The following is a 24348-nucleotide window of genomic DNA, read 5'->3' on the forward strand; positions in this document are numbered from 1 at the left end:
AGTGTTTGTTAGACTGAGATGTCCAGCCCAGCAGCCTTACACATCCTGGGAAACTGTCCTTGCCGCTAAGCTGTATCATTGGATGTAATTTGTAGTGATAAGTTGTTGCAACTACCTTTTATGAAGAATCACATCTTGTTGACTTATTTTGGCCATGTCGTGAGGATAGCTACTCCCTTGAGGGGATTCACATTGGAAAATGCCATGTTGCTGGGTTCACTTCAAGTCTGAATGGAAGACAGATGTTGAAACATCCAACTTCAAAACTCATGGTCCTGTAGAAAACAGAGTTTTAGCTGCCAAGGGATCCTAGATGTCTGAGAAGCACCTACAGAAGAAGAAAATAGCTGAGTCAGGGGTCTGGGGCTGTAATACTCAAACCTGATTTTGGTATTTAAGAGCCTTAATTCAGTCCTTTAAAGAGACCTCAGGTTTGGAAGGCACAGCATGTTAAAAGGTGTAGTGGGAAAGTGAACATCCATCCCACAGATTCTCCCCAGCCCCCTGCAGAGGAGTGACAGTGCTCCTTCAGTCAGCCATGCCTGCAGGTGCTGGGAAGTGCTGTGTGAGATCCTCACTGCACACAGCCTCTGACTGCCTACAAACACTTAGCAGCAAAGAAGCACATATTGGTGGATTATACTAGTTCGTCATGACTAACATAAACATGTTTATGTTTATCTGCTCTTGGCTTCAGCACCTGTTTCTTGCTCCAGCAGAGGTTTCTATTTAAGAAAGGATTAAATGATGTTCCCTAAAATATGAGGAAGAAGTGATTAGCGATATTTCCTTTGCTTTGGAGGATCAAAAGAAAAACAGTTTCAATAAAAAAAAGTTTCAATGTACAAAAATCGGAACCTTTTGATTACTAGTTCTTATTCACAGAATCTAGAAGGAAGCAAGTCCTGAAAGAATCATTCATAAACATCAGTTACAACAATACTGCAGAACAGCATCTTCGTAGCTGTTCAACCAAGTGAACCAAGGACAAGGAAAGGAAGAAGAGATTCTTGGATTTTTTTTTTTTTAATGGAAACCAAAAGATTTTAAGAAAAAGCTTCTTGAAGTGCCAAAATATTTGATGCAATATCTCTAGTTTCATACAAAAATAATTATAAATATAAAAAAACAGGTGTGCACACCACAAACTTTGGCAGGTCAACATAAAAAGAGCTCTAGCTGACAAGTACTGTGCAATACCATTGGAAGTGTAAGATTTGGACTTCCCGATAGTTCCAGCAGGTCTCAGCCCAAAGACCTTTATGTCTTTTTCAGGCATCTAGACATAAAGGGTCAGCTTTTCCAAGGTTCTCAAGGTAACTTGGGAAGATGTCACAGAAAATTACTGGTGGAAGCCAAACATATCTATATGTGTTTAGGAGGTTTATTGTTATTTTGAAATGGTAAAGCTTTTTGTGTTTTGGTGGTGCTTTTTAGTTTTTGTGGTGGGGTTTTGGGGGGTTGGTTGTTTTTTGGTTTTGTTTGGTTTTGTTTGGTTGGTCGATTTGGCTTGTTTTAATCCCATGGGTATCTACAGGAACATTTGGAAGACTTACTTAAATTGTGTCCCTGAATTTCTTCCTCAAACAGCTTCCACTCTAGAGATAGAATTCACCTACCTTTACCTATATAGCAGTTGAGCATCTACTCCATGCTAGATGGCTGCATTCCCTTCAAAAAGTAAGTGGGTAGCCCACTTCCAGAGGGCAATTAATTTTAATCTTTCTAAATTACTTTTTATAGTATAAACTGAATCACCCTCAGGAGGTTCCTGTCACTCTCTACTGACTCTCACTTAGACTAGATTATTAACTTCTAGATGGCTGAAGTTAGGTGAATCCCATTTGAAAAGACAATGTTTAAATGATGAATAGGATAAACAGAAAGGTGACAAGAAAGAAGGACAAGGGATTTTAAAAATACATTTTAGAATCAATCATCACAGTATGTAACCTTTATTAAATCAGCACCAGAAACTGCATTTTTTTACTAATCTAAGTTTTCATTACTTCAGTAATTGAAATGAAGAACATCTATCAGTAGGAAGAAGATGAGATCTGCCACTCAAATTTAGCCTGCTAGTCAGAGAAGTCCTTGCATTACAGAAACCAATTAATTTGTCTGTCCTTTCTTTTAACAAGAGGTAATTCAGATTACAGACTATTTCCATCAGTATTGGTTGTCATATCGACTTAAACAAGTGGTCCAATCGTATTATTCTTCAACTGCCCACACACAAACATGCATGTTTCTCCAACTTCTGGTTGCAGAATAGAGTGACTTCCAAAAATAATTTCATAATTTTAAATTTCTCATCTTACTACTGAGTGTACACACTCAGCATCTACATTTTATCTAAAGTGCCGGAAAAATGAGCAAAAACATCATTCAAACTGTTCATTTCATGTGATAGATTAGCTATACACATTATTATATGTTCCTTCTGTCTTTTCGTTGCTTTCCTCTTCTTTCTTTTCTTTCTTTCCTTCAAGCAGCAGCCGTTATATTCAAAGATGGAAAAAAAAAATCAATAAGGGTCACACATCTTTCTTTTATTTATGAGCTAATTCAGTTACATCAGATGAATAAGTGCTGTTTCCAACTATGTTTTTTAACACTTACCACAAGTGATTTAGATTGTGGGATTTTGAGTCTACTAATTTTATTAGCCAGTGTCTGAGCTGTTGTTTTACAACCAAAAAAATCTGAGAGATAAGAAATTCACTGTAGCCCGGTATCTCTTCACACTGTGCAGTTGAAATACAGCCTTGAGCAACCACCATTCCACACAATAGGATACAACCTTCTGTGGCTCTGCATCCTCTATGCAGAGATTTACAGTGCAATCCAAAACATCACTTACACGCCCAAAGTAAAAGATCCAGCAGTATTAGATTGTATCTATGAGACTTTGGGTAAGATATACTCCACAACCCAATACGTACTTGTGGTCCCACAACTGGCCAGATCAAAATCCCAGCTGGAGAGCAGTGCCATACAGGCAGCTCCCTCCCAGACCATTCCCCTGGCCCTGCTGTCTGCACAGGGGGTGGCATGGCAGCAGTACAGGCATGCTGCAAGGAGCAAGATGTAGCTCAGGTTCTCCCAGAACTGGAAGTCTCAAAAAAATCTTGAGGTCCCACAACAAAAAATAAACTCTACTCTGTTACTACAGGAGTTACTGGGCATGTGCAGATCTGCAGAATTAAAATTTGATATTTTTCAAGCAGAAAGATCAAAAGAAAATAGGATTGGCGGTGCTTCATGACAAAAATCTGTGGACAAGGTATTCTTACAGTATCTGATTATGCAATTTATTAAACAAATCATAGAATTTCACATTATAGAATCTGGAGAAGAAATTATGTGGGAACATGATGCTTTTTCTTTCTTGGCACTAGAAAGGAAATCAAGCTATGAAAAGCTTTAAGGAAGTATGAAAAACATGAAATGAAACCAAGCTGAGCCAGGAAAGTCAAACTTGTGGTTGAAATTCATGATTGTTTAGGGGAAATAGGGAGGAGGGTGCATCACTTTTTTCTAGTTTAGTGGAAATACCACTTTGGGCAAGGCATTCTGGCTTAATTTTTTGGCTTAGGTTTGTCTGTTTCTGTCAATAAAGTGGTTCAAAATCGAAAGATTAGATTAAAAAATCAAAATTTAAAAGGCTGTAGAGGTTCCTGACAAAGTTACAGCCTAAATTCACACTCTTTGTGGGAAGGAGCTCCAATGAACAAAGACATCTTCATATTAATTTTACCTGCGAAAATAAACCATACAGATATAAATGGAAAAAAAAAACCCTCAACTTTGTAGTCAAAGATACTATTTCTTCTTTTGTCTTTTTTCTTGACACTTTTAACTATTTTTAGAACACCACAGTGAATTCAGACTCAGGGTAAGAAAAAATATGAAAGCTGAGTTGCCATTTTTTCTACTTCTCCATTTTTCAGCTTCCAATTTCATCAGTATCAACACTAAAAAATACTGTTAATTTTCCTTATACCTGGATATTCTTATATAAGAACATAGCTGAAAATAAGGATATTGACCTTTCAGTTAATATGTTTTAGGCTACATCAGGAGTTAGTGATATATTCAGGATACTAATTTCAAGCTAATCATTTGTTAATTATGTTAATGAGGCTGTTAATAACTTTATTAACTTAGTATCTCAGCACATCATCATCTTCAGCACTGCTATCCCACAAATCCCCTTGGATGGCAGCTCCCATGGAAGCTATGTGACGTTCCAAGACAGTCTGGGTGAGACTGATCTCACGGAAGCATCTATGATTCACATGACTCCTTTTTGAATACCTTCTATAGAAAATTAAGAGAAATGGGTACCTTAGGAAATGATTAATCTGAGCTATCTATTTCGGGATGAGAGAAACCATGTCCTAGAAATGTCTTTTTCTTTCCTTCAACTATAAAGGGACTCTGCCCTCCAAGTGTGATGAATCCTAACTTTCCTGGTCATAGAGACATCATTTAAGGTATGATGGAATGAAGCTCTTTGCTCCAAATACTTTAGGAATAGGCTCGTTGCTTCGGGGACAGGAATCTAGGGAAGATTTGGGCATTTGTGTGAATTTTGATCCCAGCAATAAAATGGAATCCTTTAAAAAAAATATCGAGGCCATTTTAAGAGGTAGTACAAAGTAGTATTCTTTTCTAGACTTACTATTGTTCCGCAGAGTTAATTTAAATGTGAATTCAGCACCAGAGATCTTTTCAGTGCTGTTTACATTTCTTCCTCTGGCAGATTGTTGGTTAGATTGAACTGCACTGAGCAAACTTTATATTTGTGGCATCTGCAAATCAAGGACTAATGTCCCTACGAGATGTCCACTCTAAGGGCACAGACTGACCCCCTAGGAACAAACCTAGGAGAAACCTAGAGTTTCTCGTAAGCATAATCAAAATTGAGAGTTAGGAGACTGCATGAAGAAAACTATAGGCAACTTTTGATACATCAGACTGAACCTTAAACTAGGCTAGGTCTTCACTTGTTTTATTTTTCTCCAGTACTTGACTTCCTACTCAGCTTCTACTCTTTCACTCTCAAGGGTGTCCTGAAGGTATTTGGAATGAGCTTAAAACAGCTTTGGGTTTCTTTCCAATTACACTGCTCTAAAAGAGCACATCACACTGATCTTTGCATAGTGAAATTTCTTTTTGAAATATCATCATCATGTTTAGTGCTACAAAGAATGGTATTTTTTTGACCCTTTTAGGGTCCTTAAAGTGGAACTCCTATCGTGTTCTTTAATGACTTTAGGGTGGAAGACCTTGATGCTGTTCAGCAATATATTCACCTGAAAATTTCTGACCTGCTTACTATGGGTTTGGTCCTACACGAGTGCATAAGAACAATGACACATTTTTGCAAGAAACTTTATGTCTTTGAAAACCAGAAATTCCATCAAGCAGTTTACTGTATGTGAAGCCATTTTGTAAAATTAGCGTGTGTAGCAAAGAGTTTAAATATCCACGTGTATCCCTAGTATGAACGAATACATATATAAGAGCATGTCTATTTTTCTGTATGGGTGTACATGCAGAAAATTGAGTACCAAGTAATGAAGGTTTCCTTGAGTATTACACAAATGCCAAATAGGCAGAGAAGGCTGAAAGCCAGACCATTCACCAGTGATGAAAATCTATTAACAGATACCCAGTGCCTCCCAGGAAATTTCAGTTTATCTAAAATCAAACATGTCTGATGCTTCAAAAAAGTTATGGGCTGCCTCCACAGTTACCACACATTCAAACCCCCCACCAACTATTAGTAAGTCCTCATTAGTACACACCTGAATGTATCCTAGGAGAATACTGGGTTATAGATGCAGCACTCTGAAGAGGTTATCAATTCACCTTAATCATTGTCATCTGTAGCATTTAAACAGTATTCTGCCTAATGCTAAGAACACAGTCCTGAACTCAAACTGCATAATTAGCTACACTATTGCTATTTTAAATTATTTTCTTTTTCAAATCATCAAGTCAAACAGTAAAAATGATTATTCACTAGAAAATGAGTAAACCTCTTATTTGCCCTTTGGTAAGAAGAGTGACAGATTTTAGATCTAATATTTGTATAAAGCAACACTGTGCTTTAAAAGTGGCTCAATACAATGGGTATTAAGAACTCAGCAAAAGCTCAAGGCTACCAACATGGTAAGTAAACCGTGTTTCTGGATGGGTTCTGACTCATATTCAGATATCACCAAGTTTCATGTCAAATCTCAGGCCAATGGGGTGTAAAGCAGAAGACAGGGAATGAAGTAATTGTGGGAGAAAGAGGAGGAGAAAATAAAAATACTGTTCAAAATTAGAAGCACAAGGTAGATAGGAACAGAGAGGGGATGACAACTCCCTTTGCATTTGATATTGAGATGTCCATCAGGATTGGACTGAGGCACTAACTAATTTTGTCCCTGGACCTTCACAAACACCTCACAACTATTCCACATCTCCTTCAGATTGCTCAGCTTTCGTAATACCACAGGCAAGGCACAAAGCTTGCCTAGGCTCCTCTTTAACAAATCATCCAAGGGCTCCCCCACCTGCAGTCACGGCCACCCTTTATCTGTAAGTTTACAAGCATTATTTTAAAGCCATTCTTGCTAAAACCATGTTAACAACTAGTGGGCTTGTAGAGAGAAAAGTGTCAGACACTTTCACCTTAGATCCTTCACATTCCCATATTTAGGTAAAGCAGCTGCACTGACATGCAGAAGCATCATTCTCCCTGAACTTCAAAGAACACAACTCACATCAAACTGGAAAGAGTCCATTGAAAATACAGCACCATGATTGAAGCTATTTTTTAAAAAACTTAGTGATTTTGTAGGACTTCCTTTCATTTATTCATCCTGGCTGCAAATTCTTCTTCTGATTTGTAACAAAGAGCCAACACTATAGCTCTGCTAATTCACGCACACAACATTCACCCATTTAAACTATGTGGCCATGGCTCTCAAGTCATGGCCAGCAAGGGACTGAACATGTTTGTACTAATATTTGAGATTCATTTTCCCACTAATGCTCAAGGTTATTTAGGATTGGGACTCCAGGATAATTTAAAATTTTTAGAAGAAAAAAGTCTTAGAGAACAAGTGAGAAAAAAAGATGAGCACAAGTTGTGGAGAGTTACAAAACGCAGTAAATTATGGAAAAATGGTTGAAATAACAGAAGTTTTGACAGACTTTCATACTCAGATTAGCTGATGGAATCCTATGCAGAGAAATTACATAAATCGGTGGATTTACTGGTGGTTTCAACAGAACCACATAAAGCTACTCTGCTGGAGATTTTTAAGTAGGGATAGTCTTCACCTATCCTTAACAACTATCAATGTCCCCATGTCAGATAATAATGAGCTAAAAGTGGATCTTTTATTTTTACTTTAAAATCCTTTCATTATTGTACTTTTCACATTAAACATCTTTCCAGTTGGCAATGAAAGTAGTGCAATTTGGAAAATATAGCTTGCTCTGAAGATTGCCAGTATACATTTCAGGCTGATAGAGATTACTTCCCAGCCGCTTCCCATTCACAGACAGTATGTGTGGCCTTCCCTAAAGAAGATGGAAAATGCGGTACTATATCCCATACCACATGTCTTACACACACTTCATGTGTTTATATTAGGTTTTACTTCTGGTTGCTAAAAGGCACAGTTTTCTCAAGACATTGCTTCTTGATGTATTTTGTATATGACTTTTGGTTTTGTTATTGTTTTTGTTGCTGTGTTTTATCCTGCTGTCTATGAGAACATTTGTGGGGCTTCAAATGACAGACAAAACTGGGTGAGCTCTGCAAGTTTGTTCTGGAAGTTCTTTGATGCTATTTATCATCACTCTGAGGGAAACTGTGCCCCAGCAGGCTCAACTGATGCACCAAACTGAGTGTTATCTACAAAATGGTCATCTCATGCTGCTCTTTAACTGCTGGCTCCACTGTCAACAGTAATAAAACTAGGGGACAGTCCTTGGGAGGTAAGCCAGCCATTGACTCACTCCTGATACCTGACGGCATTGGCTAATGTTTGATCTTGTGGTGTCACAGAGATAAAGTGCAAATTGTTTTTGAAAATCATTGGCAGGAGTGGAGTGGATGCATTTTTCAGAATGTCACACCCAGTGAGCTGTGACACATAGCCCAGCTTTGTTCCTTTACCGAGTAGAGGAATCAGGTTTATGTTTTATGGAAAGACCCAAGATCAGCCCACCACTGATTTACTCTTTTTTAACCTCTTCTTGTCCTCGGTGCTCCTCCTGAGACAGATTAATGTTATACCTGCCAGCAATTCAGTGAGCAGAGCAATAGCTTTTCAAAAGATGGTGAACTACTGCATGCATTAAATGCATGCCCTCCCAACTCATGTTTATATTCATGCTCTGATGTGTAAAGCACTGCATCGGTGGTCTGTGATGCCCATAAAACAGTCTAGCTCAAGAAGAGGCTGCTAGTTCACCCACCACCCCTGAATGGAGGGAGCACATCCATCTCTTACTGACAGCAGGGGAATGAGATGCACTGTCCTCAGCACACCTCCATCACTGGGCTACGAATGATCAGCTTTCAAGAGCAGAGTATTGCCATGGTATGCTCAAGGGCAGAGTGCAACCTCAACCATATTGCGCAGATCAACTCCCAGTGTTTGCCTGACTGGAAGCGACTGGAAGTGGGGTGGCTTTCCAAAAGCTTTTCCCTCATAAGAGGGCATGATACCAAGTGCCAGGCTTATGCCCAGGAGGGCTTTCACTGAGAAGTTTGCCCATGCCGCTATCTCTGTACTGAAGCAAGAGTTCCCATGAACTACTTTCTCAGCTGCACTGCATAGGCAGTTAAACTCAGCTCCATGTTCTCTATCTAAAATCACTGTAGTAATGCCTGACCATTTAGTTGGCAGTGGCAAAACATGGGAATGCAAAGACACAGAAAGCTTTTGGGCTGCAAACTGCTGGGGGCTTGGAGTACTCCATAGCATGAGGCAAGTTCTCTTTTCTGCAGGCAGATACTAGAGATTCCATCACTGCCAGGATAGCACATTGCCTTGCCTTTTGGGCATATTTGGTGTTTAAAAAGAGGAACAGTTTCTCCAGTAACTTGGATACATAGTATTTGAGCTTTCTGATCAGCCAGTCTGGAGAAACTGTTTGTATACCAGATACTGATACCCTGCTCAACTCCTTTGCCAATAAAATACAATAGCTCTTGGTGGCAACAAAAGACCAGTTCTCAGCCACAAGGGTCTGTGGAAGAAAGTGTAATAATCTTTAAGTATCATTAGTGGTTTCTATTCTAACATTCAGTATCCTCTGACAGACTCCAAACACAGTTTAAGATGCTGAAAGGCAGGAATTAAATGAAAAAAAATAATCTAAAAATACAAAAACAAAGGGATAAATACTACTGTTTTCTGCAATAAAGTGAGCCACTTAATTTATTTATCTCCTTCTGGATTCCTTCTGTTTTGTACGTCTGCTTGCACTGTATTCCTCTTAGGCAGACAATGCCTCTTGCTACGTTTACGTATGCGCACAAAGCCAAAATCAGCAGCATTACCAAATGGGCATTAAATTCTAAGCTCACTGGGGAAGGGCCCCACACCAACTGGGTATTTGAAGACCCACACCAGTGCACAGGGACCCCAGTATTACCTGGAGCTTCTAGTGAGAACACCAGTAAAAAAAAAAAGACAGAGGGGGAAAAGAAAAGATAGAAATGGCAATGACTCAACAAACAGCAGAGCCAAGACCATGATTTCTAATAAGAGACTGTAGGCAAATTAATACATCGCTAAACTTGGTTCAGCTTCAGTCTGCATCCAGAAAAACAGGCCACGAACTGGGCAGGAATAAAGCAGCAAATAGCAGTCTTTCAGAGCAAACAAGGAGCGAACATGCTGAGACTATGCAACAGAAGCAATTGCAGTATGCCCAGTGGGTTAGGAGGAAAGGTGGTTATGGTGCCACTCACTACTGTTGTGTGAAATTGCTTTGGTATAGGGTTCCCTACTATTTCCTTGATTCTGTTTTGCTTGAAAGTGGCAAAACCCCTAAAAGATACTCAGTTACACTCAACACTGAAAGGAAGATGCTAAGTGGTAAAACTTGTACCAGAGACACAAAAGTGAAGCAAGAAACTGAAGGGCTTGTCAAATCAGGGAAAGATCTGCTCCTAAAACACAGCTGTAGGCAAACATGCTCGTAAAATATAATTGTGAAGCCTCCCCAAGAAAGAGGTCATCCATGATTTAAGTGACCAGCTGTCATATCCTCAAGGAGCACCATAGGCAGTCCCATAACCACTTCTCTCACTAAAGAATCCAGCTGAGTATGAGAGCAGACTTTCCCCTGATTTTTCAATTCTCTTAGAGAGGAGGGAAGGAAAAGAATTCTTTTTGCAGCTTAATAAAATTTAGAGGAAAAACAATCCTGAAATAACTGCTTTAGCAGTTAACAAAATTAAAATGTAGTTATGAAAATTATGAAACTACAAATTACTTTCAAATTCAAGCCATGATCAGAGTTGCCAAAATTCATAACCTGAATGTTACTTATTTAATACACATACCTAGAATAATGCAAATGAAAACTGGCTCCAGTCAAAGTCCACATTACAGACAACATAAAACCAGGTCCTACTAAATAAGAATGTTTGGTACCTCTGCCCAGAGCTTCGTCTGCATCCAAACTAAGCATCATCTGAGGTTCACGAAGTTCAGATAACTTTGCTGATTTTTTAACTGCCACCTGCCTCCTTAACAGTTCTTGGAATTAGAGGCCAGAGTGCCAAAACTGCCCTGGAACCTGTTTCAGTGCCATTACGTGAATGCCACAAAAAGTCTTCCACAAAACTTTTGGAATTCCAGCTGACTTCTGACTTGACTGAAGGAATTATTGGAAGAGGCAGAGAAGACACAATCCTATGCATAGACTGGAACGGACAGGGCATAAAGAGGCAAAGAAGTGCACTTTTTCTTCACCTATATTTTGGGGTTTCTTTACAGCTGGCTGCTGCATTTTATCCTGAAAATAGGAAAGGGGAAGAAACAAAGGAACTTGACTGCTTAACTTCTGGATTTCCTTGTATTCCTTTTTTCCCCACAGAAGCAAGAATATCATTCTGTTCCTGAGTCTTTTATCAAATTATTCAACACAATTCACCCCACCCACAACTAATTCCAAGGTATTCCTGTCCTTTGGTGTGTCCTGTTGCAAGGATGGTCTCTGCAGTTCTGAAGATGTGGCTACTGCAGTGTCTCACCATCACTCTCAGCATCTTGGAGCATGGAACCTACTGTGCTTTCTTGATCCAGAGCAACAGAAACATGCTACTTCAGGGCTAATTAATTGAAGGCCAAAGTAATGAAATAACTGTGCCCTTGATTCACAGAAGGGTTTGGTTTTAGGGTGGCATGAGGTGCAACATTATATTACGGAAAATATGTCCTAAACCAATGCCTGTGAGGTGAATGGCAGCCTGAGCATGTGATGGGGTACTGTGGGTTTAAGCAAAGAAGCATTTGGCTGGGAGTTGAAATTAGAGCTTATTGTGTGCCCTTGAGTAAACAAAGCTATAATGGGTTATTGAGACTGCTGACTTCTAACAAACAATACTTTCTGTGTAAGCATGACATTTTAAAACCATGAAGCCTGAGGCATGTATGCTTATTATCATATGTATTTTTATTGACTCATTTTATGTAATGCTTTTGAAAGAACACAGAAATACACAGTATATGAAGGGAACAGAGCTGAGGTGTATGAATAGGACTGTCAATGATTATTGGTACATGCCAAGATGACAGACAAGTAAAAAAAAATCTAGGACAACACTTCAGAAGTAGCTGCAACTATAAATGAGCAATATAGGTTTGTTCCAAAGGTGTTGCCTCTCAGGAAAATTTCCAAACTAGATCTTAATGATCCGGGGATGTACAGATATACAAAAATCCTTACAATGGTGTTCACAAAATGGACCAAGAATGTGCTCTTTTTCAATCCAACTTTGACTATTCCTAGACCAATACACTTCTTTGTCAACATTACATTGGTGAGAAGATGTGGAAGCTTTACAGATTGTTTCTCAATGATTGAGGTCTTTTCTGTACATTCTGTGTCACTTTTGCTGTTTTTACAAGCAGTTTGCCAGTTTGCCCGGTTCTTGTAGGATCAAGCCCTAGTGAAAACTGTATTTATTTTTTCCTCTGGTTAATATTTTGGTTAAAAAGATGGGCAAGTAGAAAAAGCTGTATAAACCAGCTGTTGTATGAGATTTTGAGGACATAAAGCATTTCAAAACATACCCTTAGAAAGAACCAGAGCTGCCCTTGTCCTATTTCTCATTCCTGTCACAGCCTGAATGAGCAACCATGCTGCCTCTTCTGTCTACAGCTGGAGGTGCTGGGATGGGAACAGATTCATGCTGTGCCATGGTCAGTTCTCATTTCTGGCTGTGGATAGTGAGTTACAGCAACACCACTACAGCAGCAAATATTGTTACAGGCTCATTTTGGGGACACATTAAGTAATAAAGAACACATTAAAAAACAGAACCTGTTATACAAAATTCTTAAAGTTGTGAGGAAAATAAAGAAAAAATAATCCATTTTTAGGGTAAAAATTTTCCTGAAAAGCAGAGAAAAAGCCTTGCCAATCAAAGCTGTATCACTGACAGTCATGACTAAATGCATGCATGACAGGGTTTCATCTGAGAACAAACTAACTCAGGAAGTATCATTCCCAGAGAGACCACTGCAAAATGTCTTCCTTAATCTCAGTTTGTGTGGTAAGCCCCAGGCTCACAAACATGATACTGAAGTATACTGAATTTACAGCAAAAGGCTTTTTGTTTGTTTGATTTGACTTGGTAATATGAAATCCCAAGCAAAACATCGCATCCTGATTTTCCAAGTAGAAAGCAAAAAAAGGATTGGAAAAATCCAGAATTTCCTTAAGAACCAAGTGTCAAAAGCTTTACTCATGACATTTCTCCTGCATACAGTTCAGCTCCATCCAAGATATCCAGCTTGACTAAGTGACTACAAATAGGACTTAAGTTTGGTGGCTATAAGCATACCTAATACTCTATCTCATTTCTGAAGCAGGAGCTCACGCTGTACATTTGGCTTGTCTGGCTCTGTAAGACAGCAGAGCTCTACTCCAGTATTTGAGGCTGGGCTCCTCTCAGGACAACCTTTCTTTTCCCCATCAGAAAGAAAGCAATCATGAAAAGTGAATGCATAAATTGCATTTTTGCTGTGACCTTGTTACTTCAGTACCTCCCATTTCCAGACAATGTATATATGGAAACCCTTTGTGTGTATTCATTTTCCAATGCATCCCAGGTAATCAGGAAATCGTTTTCATCCACATTCTGAACATAAAAATATTTATAATATCTAGCAATAGCATACCAAAGGAAAGCTACACACAATAGTACCTTATGTTACTATGCACTCCACTACTGAATGTTATCTGTTTCATGTATTAAAAAAAATTTGGTTTTCATATTTTATTAAATGCTAAAAAAAAAAAGATAAATGCCTCAATTCACGTGGTTCTGTGATGGCAGTAAAAGCTCAGAGAAGAGTGGAGTATCTTTATTTCTTTTGATTTGACTTTCTTTCATCTGAGTTTCACTTATAATAGCAGCTGGTTTGAAAGACGTAATGTAATTCCCATCAGTGATTTTTTTTTTATTTATTTATGCTATTATGAGCTAGAGGCTCCATTTGACACAAGATCAGGCAGATGGTAACAAGTTCTTTTTATTTGCTGTTGTTTAACAGTGAGTTTTTTCAATATTTTACATACAGCTGTCCTGTGGGGAAGAGATTAAATTCTCTGAGAAGAGTGTTAATATCCTGGAATAAATATGGAAGGTCAGATAATGTGGAAATGCAATTAATGTCACCAACTAGCTAGAAGGAATGGAGGTGGGAAAAGATTCCAGTCAGCTAAGTTATCACTACATTATATATAATACGTTAATCATGCGATAAGGAAACATACCAGTTTCCCAGGTGACGTGGATCTATTTCTGGCTTTGCCACAGATATGAATTCTGACATGGGGTGAATAATTTTATATATAAATAGACATTTAAAATATATTGTTTCTGGCCAGCAGTCAGACCACAATCAAAACCAGATCAGTACCACAATCAAAAACAGATTCTAAGGTATGTTAGGCACCTGCTTTGTCTCAAAAGTTCAGAATATTTTAGATACAGATTCTCATTTCTAACTGTTTTTATGATAGCCACACAGCAGGATCTCAGCTGAAACCTACAAGTAAGATGCAGATAATAGCAAAACCGTACCATCACCATATGGATAGTATGAACTTTTGGACAAATGTATCTGTTACAATTTAGCCATTGTTTTTTCTTTTGTCTTCTTCCTCTTGTTGAGACTGCCGGTGCTTCATTCATTGCCCTTTGCAGCAAAAGGACTCTATGCTCTTGTTCTTGGTGATCTCAGGAGAAAAATGAAGGAGGGAAAAGGACATAATCCAAATGAGTGATATGTTTTCTTCTTTACTATCTCACATTTTGTCTTATTCATGACTTGGCCTTAGCTATACTATTTGCACAGCAATTTCATGTTGCTGTAAAAATGTTTTATTGGAAAGGAGTAAGCTAAAGGAACTTAAACAAAATCTACATTGATATCCTTACAAACACCCTTTTTAGCATAAAAATGTTCTCTGCTTTTTTCCCCCAGCTCAATATATTTCATTTTGTTTCTGCTATTATCACAAAGCTTTTATTTCAATTCCCTACTAACTTTATCTGAATTAATTCCACATGAAATGCTACTTGCTTTATCTTATACTATGGTAAAATTAATCCAAGAAATGTGGAGACGATCATCAGTTCAAAAGGATTAAGGCCATTTGAGCTAGCTTTGATGTTTGTGCATGTCATCTAGAAATTAAAAAGAATTACTGGGAGGTATCTTTATATCTCTAATTAGTTGGTTATAGTAGTTCTACAATCTCTGTCATCAATTCTAGGTCTCTGGACTCTGCACAAGCAGTTCATTGATACCACTTACTATCTGAAATGTAAAAAAATTACACTGCATTTTTACAGTGTAGTTGGATACAGACACACAAAATTCCACAAATAGAGTTTCCATTAGGGTAGCACATTTGTCAGTTCTAAATAAATTGATTTTCAACAAAGTCTTTACTCCTTGATGTGCGTTCCAACTCATTTGCAAAGGGATAGTTGTTGAGGAAGACAAGAGAGAAAAAAAATAGTCTCAATATACGTTTAAACCAGAATTGTTTAGTATATATACGCTTATATTTATACTAAGAGAATAAAGATTAGATTCCAATTCAATTTGTGACACGGCTCCTTTCGAAAACAGCTACTGCAAGACCATGCTCATGCTATAATTTGTATTAGACAGGATGAGCCATGATGCAGAGCACATGTCTTAAATTAGAAGCTGCCTTTTCATCAGTATGTCAGCTAAAGACCACATCCTAATCTTAGCCATGTGCCATTCTTCACAGCACATGCATGTGCATCTGAGACAAGAGTGCTGTCTCAGGATGCGGCATAAAAAAAGAGGCTGTTCATCCTGCTGTGGGCCATGAAGAAGCACCTTGGGGAATTAAAAAAAAGCCAAAAGCCAACCGCCCCCCCCCAAAAAAAAAAAAAAAAAAAAACAGAAAAAACAATCCCAAAACAGAAAAAGGAATAAAGAAAAAAACAAATAGGCTAAAAGTCAGCACCATACAGATATGTTTGACTCTAAATGGCTTTGGAATGGTCCATTTCAGGCAGTTAATTTGTCAGTGTTTTTCCCTCTGGAGTGAAAGGACAACACAGTATGAACACACAAAGAGTTTCTTAATCACTGCAGCTCTTGTCACCCCCCCTTGCATAACAGCATTATGTAAGTATCTGATTTGCATTAGTGTACAGCTCTGATTGCTGAGAAAGCAGTTTGCAATTCAATCAGGTTCATACACAACATTGTCTTTCTCTTATTTTCTTGCAGTAGTATTGGTAGCTGGAATTATACAGATTTTCCCCTCACACTACCAAGCACCAAGGCCACGGTGAATAATATGATTTTTGTCTGTGGGTGTATTAAAAGACCTTTCCAGACTGAGAAAGATATTGTTCATATTTTGTATACTCAAGGCTCAATATGAAAAAGACAAAAAATACCACTAGGTCAGGAAGCACGGACACACAGTTTCTTCCAGAGAAGGATGGGATTGCTTTACAATACACTTTTAGCTCACAGTGTCTGAATCATTTGCTCCTGGAAGTATTTTCTTAGTACTGATGATATCCAGCATCTCAGAGCTCAGCATATTATGTTTTGATTCAGAAAAGCTAAAGATGACATTTCTAGCCTTATATCGCTAAACACACAATAGACACCAGCAATAGACACCAGAGCTAAAATCTGGGATACTTACAAGAAGTGATCTCAGACATCTTTTCTGAGTGATCTTTGGTACAAACAGACCTCAGTATAACCCGAAAAGACAAGAGCTGAGAGGCAAGGGGAAAGACAAGTTACCCTTTCCACTGTGCACATATACCAGTAAGCATTAAACAGCATAAAGGGAGAGGCATCAGGAAACCCACAGCAGAGTTGGAAGTTGGACCTGTAGATGACTCCTGCCTGACACTTCCATTGGAAGGCTGTGCAGGAAAGCCAGGTGGAGAATGTGGGTCTTGTACATGTTTTAAAACAAGTGAAAATTGCTTTATCAGCGATGTCATCATCATAAACCAGATAGAATTTGCTAGCCCTGTGTCTGAAGCACTGGGGCACTGGTGGTTTTGTGAGAAACCACTTGAGGTTTGGGCTAGAAAAGGCTGTGGAAGAAGTTCGGTAATGCACCCACCTGCAGACTGAAGGGGATATTCAGTGCTGTAAGTATCCAGCACAGGAAAATGTGCTTCTGTAAAGAAGGTTTCTTTTATTGGTGAATTCTGAAGACTGCAGCAATACCTGAATTAAAACATGAAATAAACACCAGGGAACAGTGGCAAAGGATTAAAGTGATTGAGTATTGTAGGGAAAGCTATAGCCATATCAAGTATTTTTGTACAGAAATGGCTTACTTATTCTTCATCTCTTTATTTCAAGGATAATGCACTAAACAAATGGATTAAAGCTATTTTTGAGAAGATAATATCTGAAAGTAGGCCAGTAAGGCGAGTTTCTCAAATTGGCCCTTTTTCAACAATATGCAAGACTTCCTCCTCATTTATAGCGGACAAGAGAATTCAGGTTAAAGCAGCATAGTGAGCTTTTGGGTTTTAAACACTCATGTTTTAGTGTACCCAGTATTTTTCAAACACTGTCATTGAATGAACTGAGAATTTGTTTCTAAAGACATTTTCTCCCTTTTGGAGGAATGGAACATTTGAGATACCCTTTGGCAGTTAAAGCACGTGAAAAGAAGTCAAAACAAATGGCATATTTGAGCTGATGAAAAAATCCCAGTAGTAAAACAAATGAGGTCTTTATTAAGACGAAAGAACCAAACACATTACATCAACTGTTTCTGAGCTGCTTATGGATTTCTTTAGACAGAAAAGTTCATGACATTTGTACTTCTATTAGTCACTGTATTTTATTTAACCTTACTAAATGACTGCTATGATATTTCTTTCCCCTTATTTTTTAAATCATCTAGGTTTATTTTCAAATTGTATGCTAATGATTTATATTAAACTTCTGGAGGTATCACCAGGTTTCTACATAAATACAAAATGGAAGAAGAAATGCTTTTATTGAAGCACTATTCTGTAGCGCTCCTACCACTACCAACAGCTAAAGAGTATTTTCTTTACTCTCAGCTGTGTGATATAGTAGTGAAGATTACTCCATGTTTTACAGCTTGTCCACTACCACTAATGGCAGTGGACAGTTAAAATGCAATGCATGTTTATAGAGGTGAAAAACATACAGGTATTTTAAAGTGCATTTCTGGGGAGGGCTAGAGTCAGTTGCCTTAAAAAGGACATTAATAGTACAATTTAAAGCTCAGAGGTTAAGGAAATATTATTAATAAGACATCTTAATTCAGTGGGATCAGGAATGACTTTACCAATTTTAAGGATATGTTCACCTGTGTTTTCTCCAAGGTGCTGATCTGAGCACTGTTTCACCTCACAGCTCATTCCTGGTGCTGCTTACTTTTCCTCCCCAGTTACCAGTCTGTCTTTCTCTTATTAGCAAGTGCCAGCCTTCAAAACCAGCCTTTCCTTGAAGCACCAACAACCTCTAGTCTTAATTTCTTTATCTTATGTTCTTCTCCCCAGTTAGTTTAGATCAGATCTGAATGACTTTCTTCCCATGTGCATGGATTTCAGGGCAAAGGAGAACAGCAAGTATGTTTAAACACCCCTCCCCCTCCACACTCCCTTTAGTTTTAATGTCTCAGGGGGCTCAGCAAGTAAAAGTAGACAATTCTACCTGGTTTATAGCAGAGTCGAGTATGGATGGATTTTTAAACAAAAAGCAAAATGCACATCTCACAAAAGCAGCTAAACCATCAAGAAGAAGAAAACTCCCACACTGTGGCAGACACCCAGCATAATGAAAACCCAGTTTGCCCAGCTAATTCCAAATCGAATAGTGTATTTTGTAATGTGAAGTACTTGGTTGTCTGGAAAATAAGCTAGAAAAACCTCCTGTATGTAATACACACAGACATAGCACACTAACCCAACCCTTTTCCCTTCTCTGATTCTTCTTCCCTTAAGTTTCCTAATTTCATTGTGCACTCAGGTTGCCCAATATAGCAGTGCTGCAGTGTATCTCAATTAAAGATTGGTGATAAAAGAGAAACAAAGAGATTTTTTTTTTCTTTTTTTCAGAAACCCTACTGACAAACTGAACTTTGGAACGCATTATTGTAACAGGTTTGAAGGGCAAGACAGATGTAAAGGCAATAGTGCACCCTCAAATTCATCACTACAGAAAGGTAACTGAAGAGCTGTCAGGAATACAATAAGAACTCTAAGGTGGCACAAAGATACCATAGAAGAGTGTTATGAACAAGGGTTTTTTGTTTGTTGTTTTTTTTTTTTTTTTTTGTCATCCAACTCAAATGCCTTTTCATTTCGTGGCTATAGGTGATCTTTAGAAATGGCAAGCATTTCTGTCAATTGGATTTATTAAAATTCCATGTTCTCTTAAGGTTCTTCTTGCAAAACCTAACTTCCAAAGCCCAGTAGTACCAAATCCAATATTCTTTTTCATAAAAATAGAAAACATTAACCCCACCCAAGAAAAACCACCCTGATTTGCTTTAAGCTTTATGTTAAAATCTGACTTCCAGTCTTAGCTTAGACCTCTAATTTATAATTCTAAGTATATCCATCAACCTTCTGTATCACTCTTTCTAACCCTTCACATCCGTTCATTCAAAAGGTATTCCTCATTCCTCTCAAAATCAAGATCCATAATCATGGACAACTCCTTCCCCTGCAAATAAGTAACCCAGATGTGACAGAAATTTGATCTGTATCCAAGCTCAAAGTATTTTTGTTCCTTTTTTTTTTTTTTTTTTTTTGGTGAGGCTAAGAATTGTTTTATTTGCCAGAAGGGAAGTGTTACACCCTCTCAGCTACAGATCAAGATTCATGGAAAGCCCCAGAACCAATTGTTTCTGATGTCCAACTGCCACCATTCTGCCTACTGACACCCTGAGAGGGCTTCACAGACCACAGCTGCCTTGTATAATACCACCTCAGAGGAGAGCTCTGGGACTGGAACCAGAATGTGAGACAGAACATATCCAGCCACGCTGCAACCAGAGATGTCTTTGGAGGGTGGCAGAGACTAGCAGACACTCCAGGAAACTCACCCCTCTCCCTTCTGACTTCACACAGCTGGTGCTCTGTGGGAAAACTTAGGGAGAGAAGGCATAACAGAGACTTTTGACCTTAATTTCACATGGTACGGAGCATGTATCCCAAAGTATCTCTTTAGATGCTTGTCCTCCAAATGAGCAAAAAAGCAGTAGGCATTGACCTGAAGGCCCTGACAACATCAATAATATGCCCTTCAAAATATTAATTCAGTAGCAAGCACTCCACCAGATGTATTCCTTTAGGCTTAAAGTCACCTTTCAATGGTTGCCTTTTTGAAGTTTTTCCTAAAACAGCAGTTGCATCCTGCTGATGCAGCAAGCCCCAGATAACTCCCAGTAATAGCAGTTATGAGAAATATGAGGATGACATTAGTAAAAAAAACAGCTGTAGCAGCTAGTACTAAGACACACATTGACGATACACAAGGTAATGAAAAATATGGTTTGCATTTATATTTGCTTTCAGTATCAGACATGGAGTAGGTAATCTCTGCCCTCAGTTCCAAACACCTTTTTCTGCTCCTTCTCCACAAAGCAAAGTAAATCCCTGCAGATTTAGCACAAGCAACTTTCAGAAGAGCCCTGCTCCACATAAAGCATGCTGATGGCACTGTGAACACAACCAATTCCTTGAATGAAATGAAAGGAGAACCAACTGTGCCAAACTCAGCTTTTGAGCCATTATAAAAATATATTTTAACCACTTTAGAGTCTCTATAAGTGTTTCATTTCTATTTATCATGAAATTAGCACAGGTTACTTATGTTGGGAACACATTTGTGTTGAGTAGAAACTAAGCCAATCAAATCAAGAATCAGTATTGGAAAATTCACGAAGCTGTGGAGAACACAAGTCATGACTTGAATTAGTTTTTTTGAAATAGCCAGAATATGGTTCAAACATTTTAGAGAACCTTAGAGGGTCTCGACAAACACATAGCCGGACTCCATCTCTTTCCCAAATGTATGCCTATAAATGTAGACAAGCAAAGTGCAAGAGGGACAACAGAAGATCGGCAATGTAAAATGTGTAATTGTCCTGTGTAATACACAGTGTTACTCACAGACCCAGGACCTAGTCTCAGCTCTCCAGGGTCATAAGATGAACTGGATATCTACTAACTTGTACTGGAACTCGGGCATCATATCTCCTTGAAAAAACGACACAATGAGAAAGACTTCCTCCTCCATCCCCTGCACCCTGCTACCCACAAAACAAGAAATGATCTGAAAGGGAAGGTGGAGTTCAACCTATAGATCTTTTTTTTGCTCAGGCTGTATTTGCCATATCTCTGCTGTCAGAAAGTACCTGAAGCTGATTCTAGTAGAGTCCTCAGATAACTCTCACCTCTCCGTAAGTGAGAACAGACTATTCCCATTTGAGTTGTCACTTTGATTTTGCCTTTCAGAGTACATTTTGTGTTCCTTCTTTTGAAGTCTGACACTTGCAGCTTGTGTTGCTAGCATCTTTGTATGCTAAGCTGCACTTACAAGGTTTCTCAAGTGGAAACTGAGGGGAAGCCATAAAAATAAGATATCGTACTTAACTAACTGGACAGAAACAACAAAGTCCAGAACTCACTCAACAGCCTGCATACTTCCAGTAAAATAGGATCACAATTCAGATTAAAAGGGACTGCTTGACCTCCCTCATAGTGAAAAGCTTGTCTCACTTGCTCTTGTTTCATCCTATGGACACTGCCTCATTGTGAAGAGCATGACTCCATTTTCTTGCTGCCTCAGAAAACCCCCAAAGCCACTGCTGGAGCTGGTGAGACAGCTCTGGTGCCTCCAGGCTCTCTCTGACAGTAGGTTTTCTAGCCCCTGATTGCATTTCTGGGTCTTTGCTGAACTCATGCCGGTTTCCCAATCTCTTTTAGTCTTGGCTCCATCTCATATAATGAGGATCTACATCTAAGTAAGCTCTTCTTGCATCTCTAGCTTGCATAAAAAAATATACAGCCTCAAAGGACCTATCATACAGACCTCTTATTGCACTGGCTGTTTTCTGACAGTGCTTATTTTCTGTCTTTATCTGTGAAGGGAACTCAGACTAAACAGCCCCATTTCCTCAGTCACGTTAGATTATAGAAAGTTCAACTATAACGTCACTCTTTTTATTCCCTTTGAACTATATTTTTCAAAAGATTTGTAAAAAATAAAAGAAGGAAAAATCAGTTCTAGGAAGTGGGTCACTACTTAGAATGCTTGCCTACGAGTAGATATTTGCCAAGATCGACAGGAAAATGACACCAGTCAGCAAGTTTTTTGTTTACAGTTACTTTTACTCTGTAGTCCTACTATCTTCAATGGTTTGGCTTTCATACAGTTCAGGAAGTTTCCTATGTTAACAGTAGTTTTCTGGGTTTGCTCCTTAATCACAAAAAGATCTGTTTGTACTAGGTTTACCCTTTTCCTCATTATCGTGTCAACAAAGAGAAAGATGCTGAAGCATGTAAGTGCAGTGTGACTTACCCAAGCACCTCATGCTGCCAAAGGGTTCTTCTCATCTGCACTGGTACACATTGCACGTATTGGATCTGATGCTGATTAATTAGATTCACTAGAATGAACCAAAGCAAATACTTAATAGACCAGGGTGAACAGCCAGAGCAAACAGTTTGTAAATAACTCAGTGGCTGAAAATCCAAATTCATCCAAGTAATTTCAGCAAGCATGAACCACTAACACACTGCCCAAAACCCAGGAATGACTCTCAGTCAGGAAAAAAAAAAACAGCTAAATTAGCATGAGTACTATTTGCTCAGCCTTAACCTTTACATTAAGTTCCACGAGGCAAATCTGTTACACGTTGTTCAGATTGAGAATTGCATAAAAATTTGCTGCAAAAGTCTATTTTTACCTCCAGCCCAGAAAATATTTCTTCCTTATTTCAGACCTAACTGGGGTACCACATTTTGTCAAAATCCTTAAATCAATGACGATTATTAGTCAAAGGTTTTATACCAATGTTCTTCCTCACCAGCATTTTTGTATATTGCATGTGTTTATAGATTTTGTTCATAAGATCAAAATCACTTATAAGTCTTAGTCTCTTTTTTTTTCAAGAAATGGTCTAAGTCAATTTTCCATTTACCTCCAAAGTAAAAATTAAACATTATATGGAGATTTCTTGATGTTTATGTCTTGAGCATACCCTTGCTTGATACACTGGTTTGGTAAGGAATATTCCTTCACTAGAAAGCAGCCCTTGTTCGCTGCATATTGTATCTTCATCTTTGCAGGAGAGCTGTCTTTGAACTCATGTACTCATACAAAGTAGGATTTAATGATATACAACACTTGCATGCAACTTAATTACATCGGAGCCTGGAATACTTTCTTGTGGTTCAATGATAAAACTATAAATGAACACTTTGAACAAAATCCCAAAGTGGTTAAACCACATTATAAAGTAGTGACATTTGGCTGCAGAATCAAAACCATACAAATAAATAATTATATATGTGTGTTTGAGCAGGCTGTGCATGTGAAGGAAGATGAGTCACTTCATTTTTACATTGGCCTTGTGACAGCTGAACAATGTAATTATCTTCTTTTGCATTGTGCTAGTTTTATCTCATTGGTATTAGATTTTTATTTTTTCCATATTCTAATTTCTGTGTCAGGTGAAGTGCAGGACTCAGGGAAGCAAGGCATTGCTATAATTGAGTTTGCTCGGGTTTGATCTAAAGAATGTTTCAATACTTTTAAATAAAGCCAGAGGGATTATTATGCACCCAAATAATGACCAATAAATATTCCTACTGAACAGTTTTAAATTGGATTAATTTACTCTAGTTTAAAATCAGGAAAGAAAAACAAGAAAATCCTTTCAACCAGGCCAAAGGGTTTACTGAATCCATACTACAAATGAAGTGTATTCATGAAGGTAGAAAAATCTCTTTCGGTTTTGTTCATAGAATCATAGAATCATAGAATAGTTAGGGTTGGAAAGGACCTTAAGATCATCAAGTTCCAACCCCCTGCCATGGGCAGGGACACCTCACTCTAAACCATGTCACCCACGGCCTTGTCCAACCTGGCCTTGAAGACGGCCAGGGATGCAGCATTCACAACCTCCATGGACAATCTATTCCAGTGCCTCACCTCCCTAACAGGAAAGAATTTCCTCCTTATATCCAATCTAAACTTCCCCTGTTTAAGTTTGAACCCATTACCCGTTGTCCTATCACTACAGTCCCTAATGAAGAGTCCCTCCCCAGCATCCCTACAGGCCCCCTTCAGATACTGGAAGGCTGCTATGAGGTCTCCATGCAGCCTTCTCTTCTCCAGGATGAACAGCCCCAACTTTCTCAGCCTATCTTCATATGGGAGGTGCTCCAGTCCCCTGATCATCCTCGTGGCCCTCCTCTGAGGTTGTTCCAACAGATCCATGTCCTTTTTATGTTGAGGACACCAGAACTGCACACAATACTCCAAGTGAGGTCTCACGAGACCA

General features: G+C 38.5%; 1 long non-coding RNA gene across 1 annotated transcript in view; it reads right to left on the reverse strand.

Annotated features, from left to right (window-relative positions):
• LOC133211144 (uncharacterized) overlaps positions 1-24348 on the reverse strand; it is a 34136-nt gene that overhangs the window by 3434 nt on the left and 6354 nt on the right. The window contains exon 2 of the long non-coding RNA XR_009725134.1: positions 116-328. This is a non-coding gene — a long non-coding RNA (uncharacterized LOC133211144). The remainder of the gene's footprint in view (positions 1-115; positions 329-24348) is intronic.

Source organism: Neopsephotus bourkii, unplaced genomic scaffold (assembly GCF_033783945.1).
Source record: "Neopsephotus bourkii isolate Nb327-2 ecotype Australia unplaced genomic scaffold, CSIRO-AGI_Nbou_v1 NB_567, whole genome shotgun sequence".
Lineage (NCBI taxonomy): Eukaryota > Metazoa > Chordata > Aves > Psittaciformes > Psittacidae > Neopsephotus > Neopsephotus bourkii.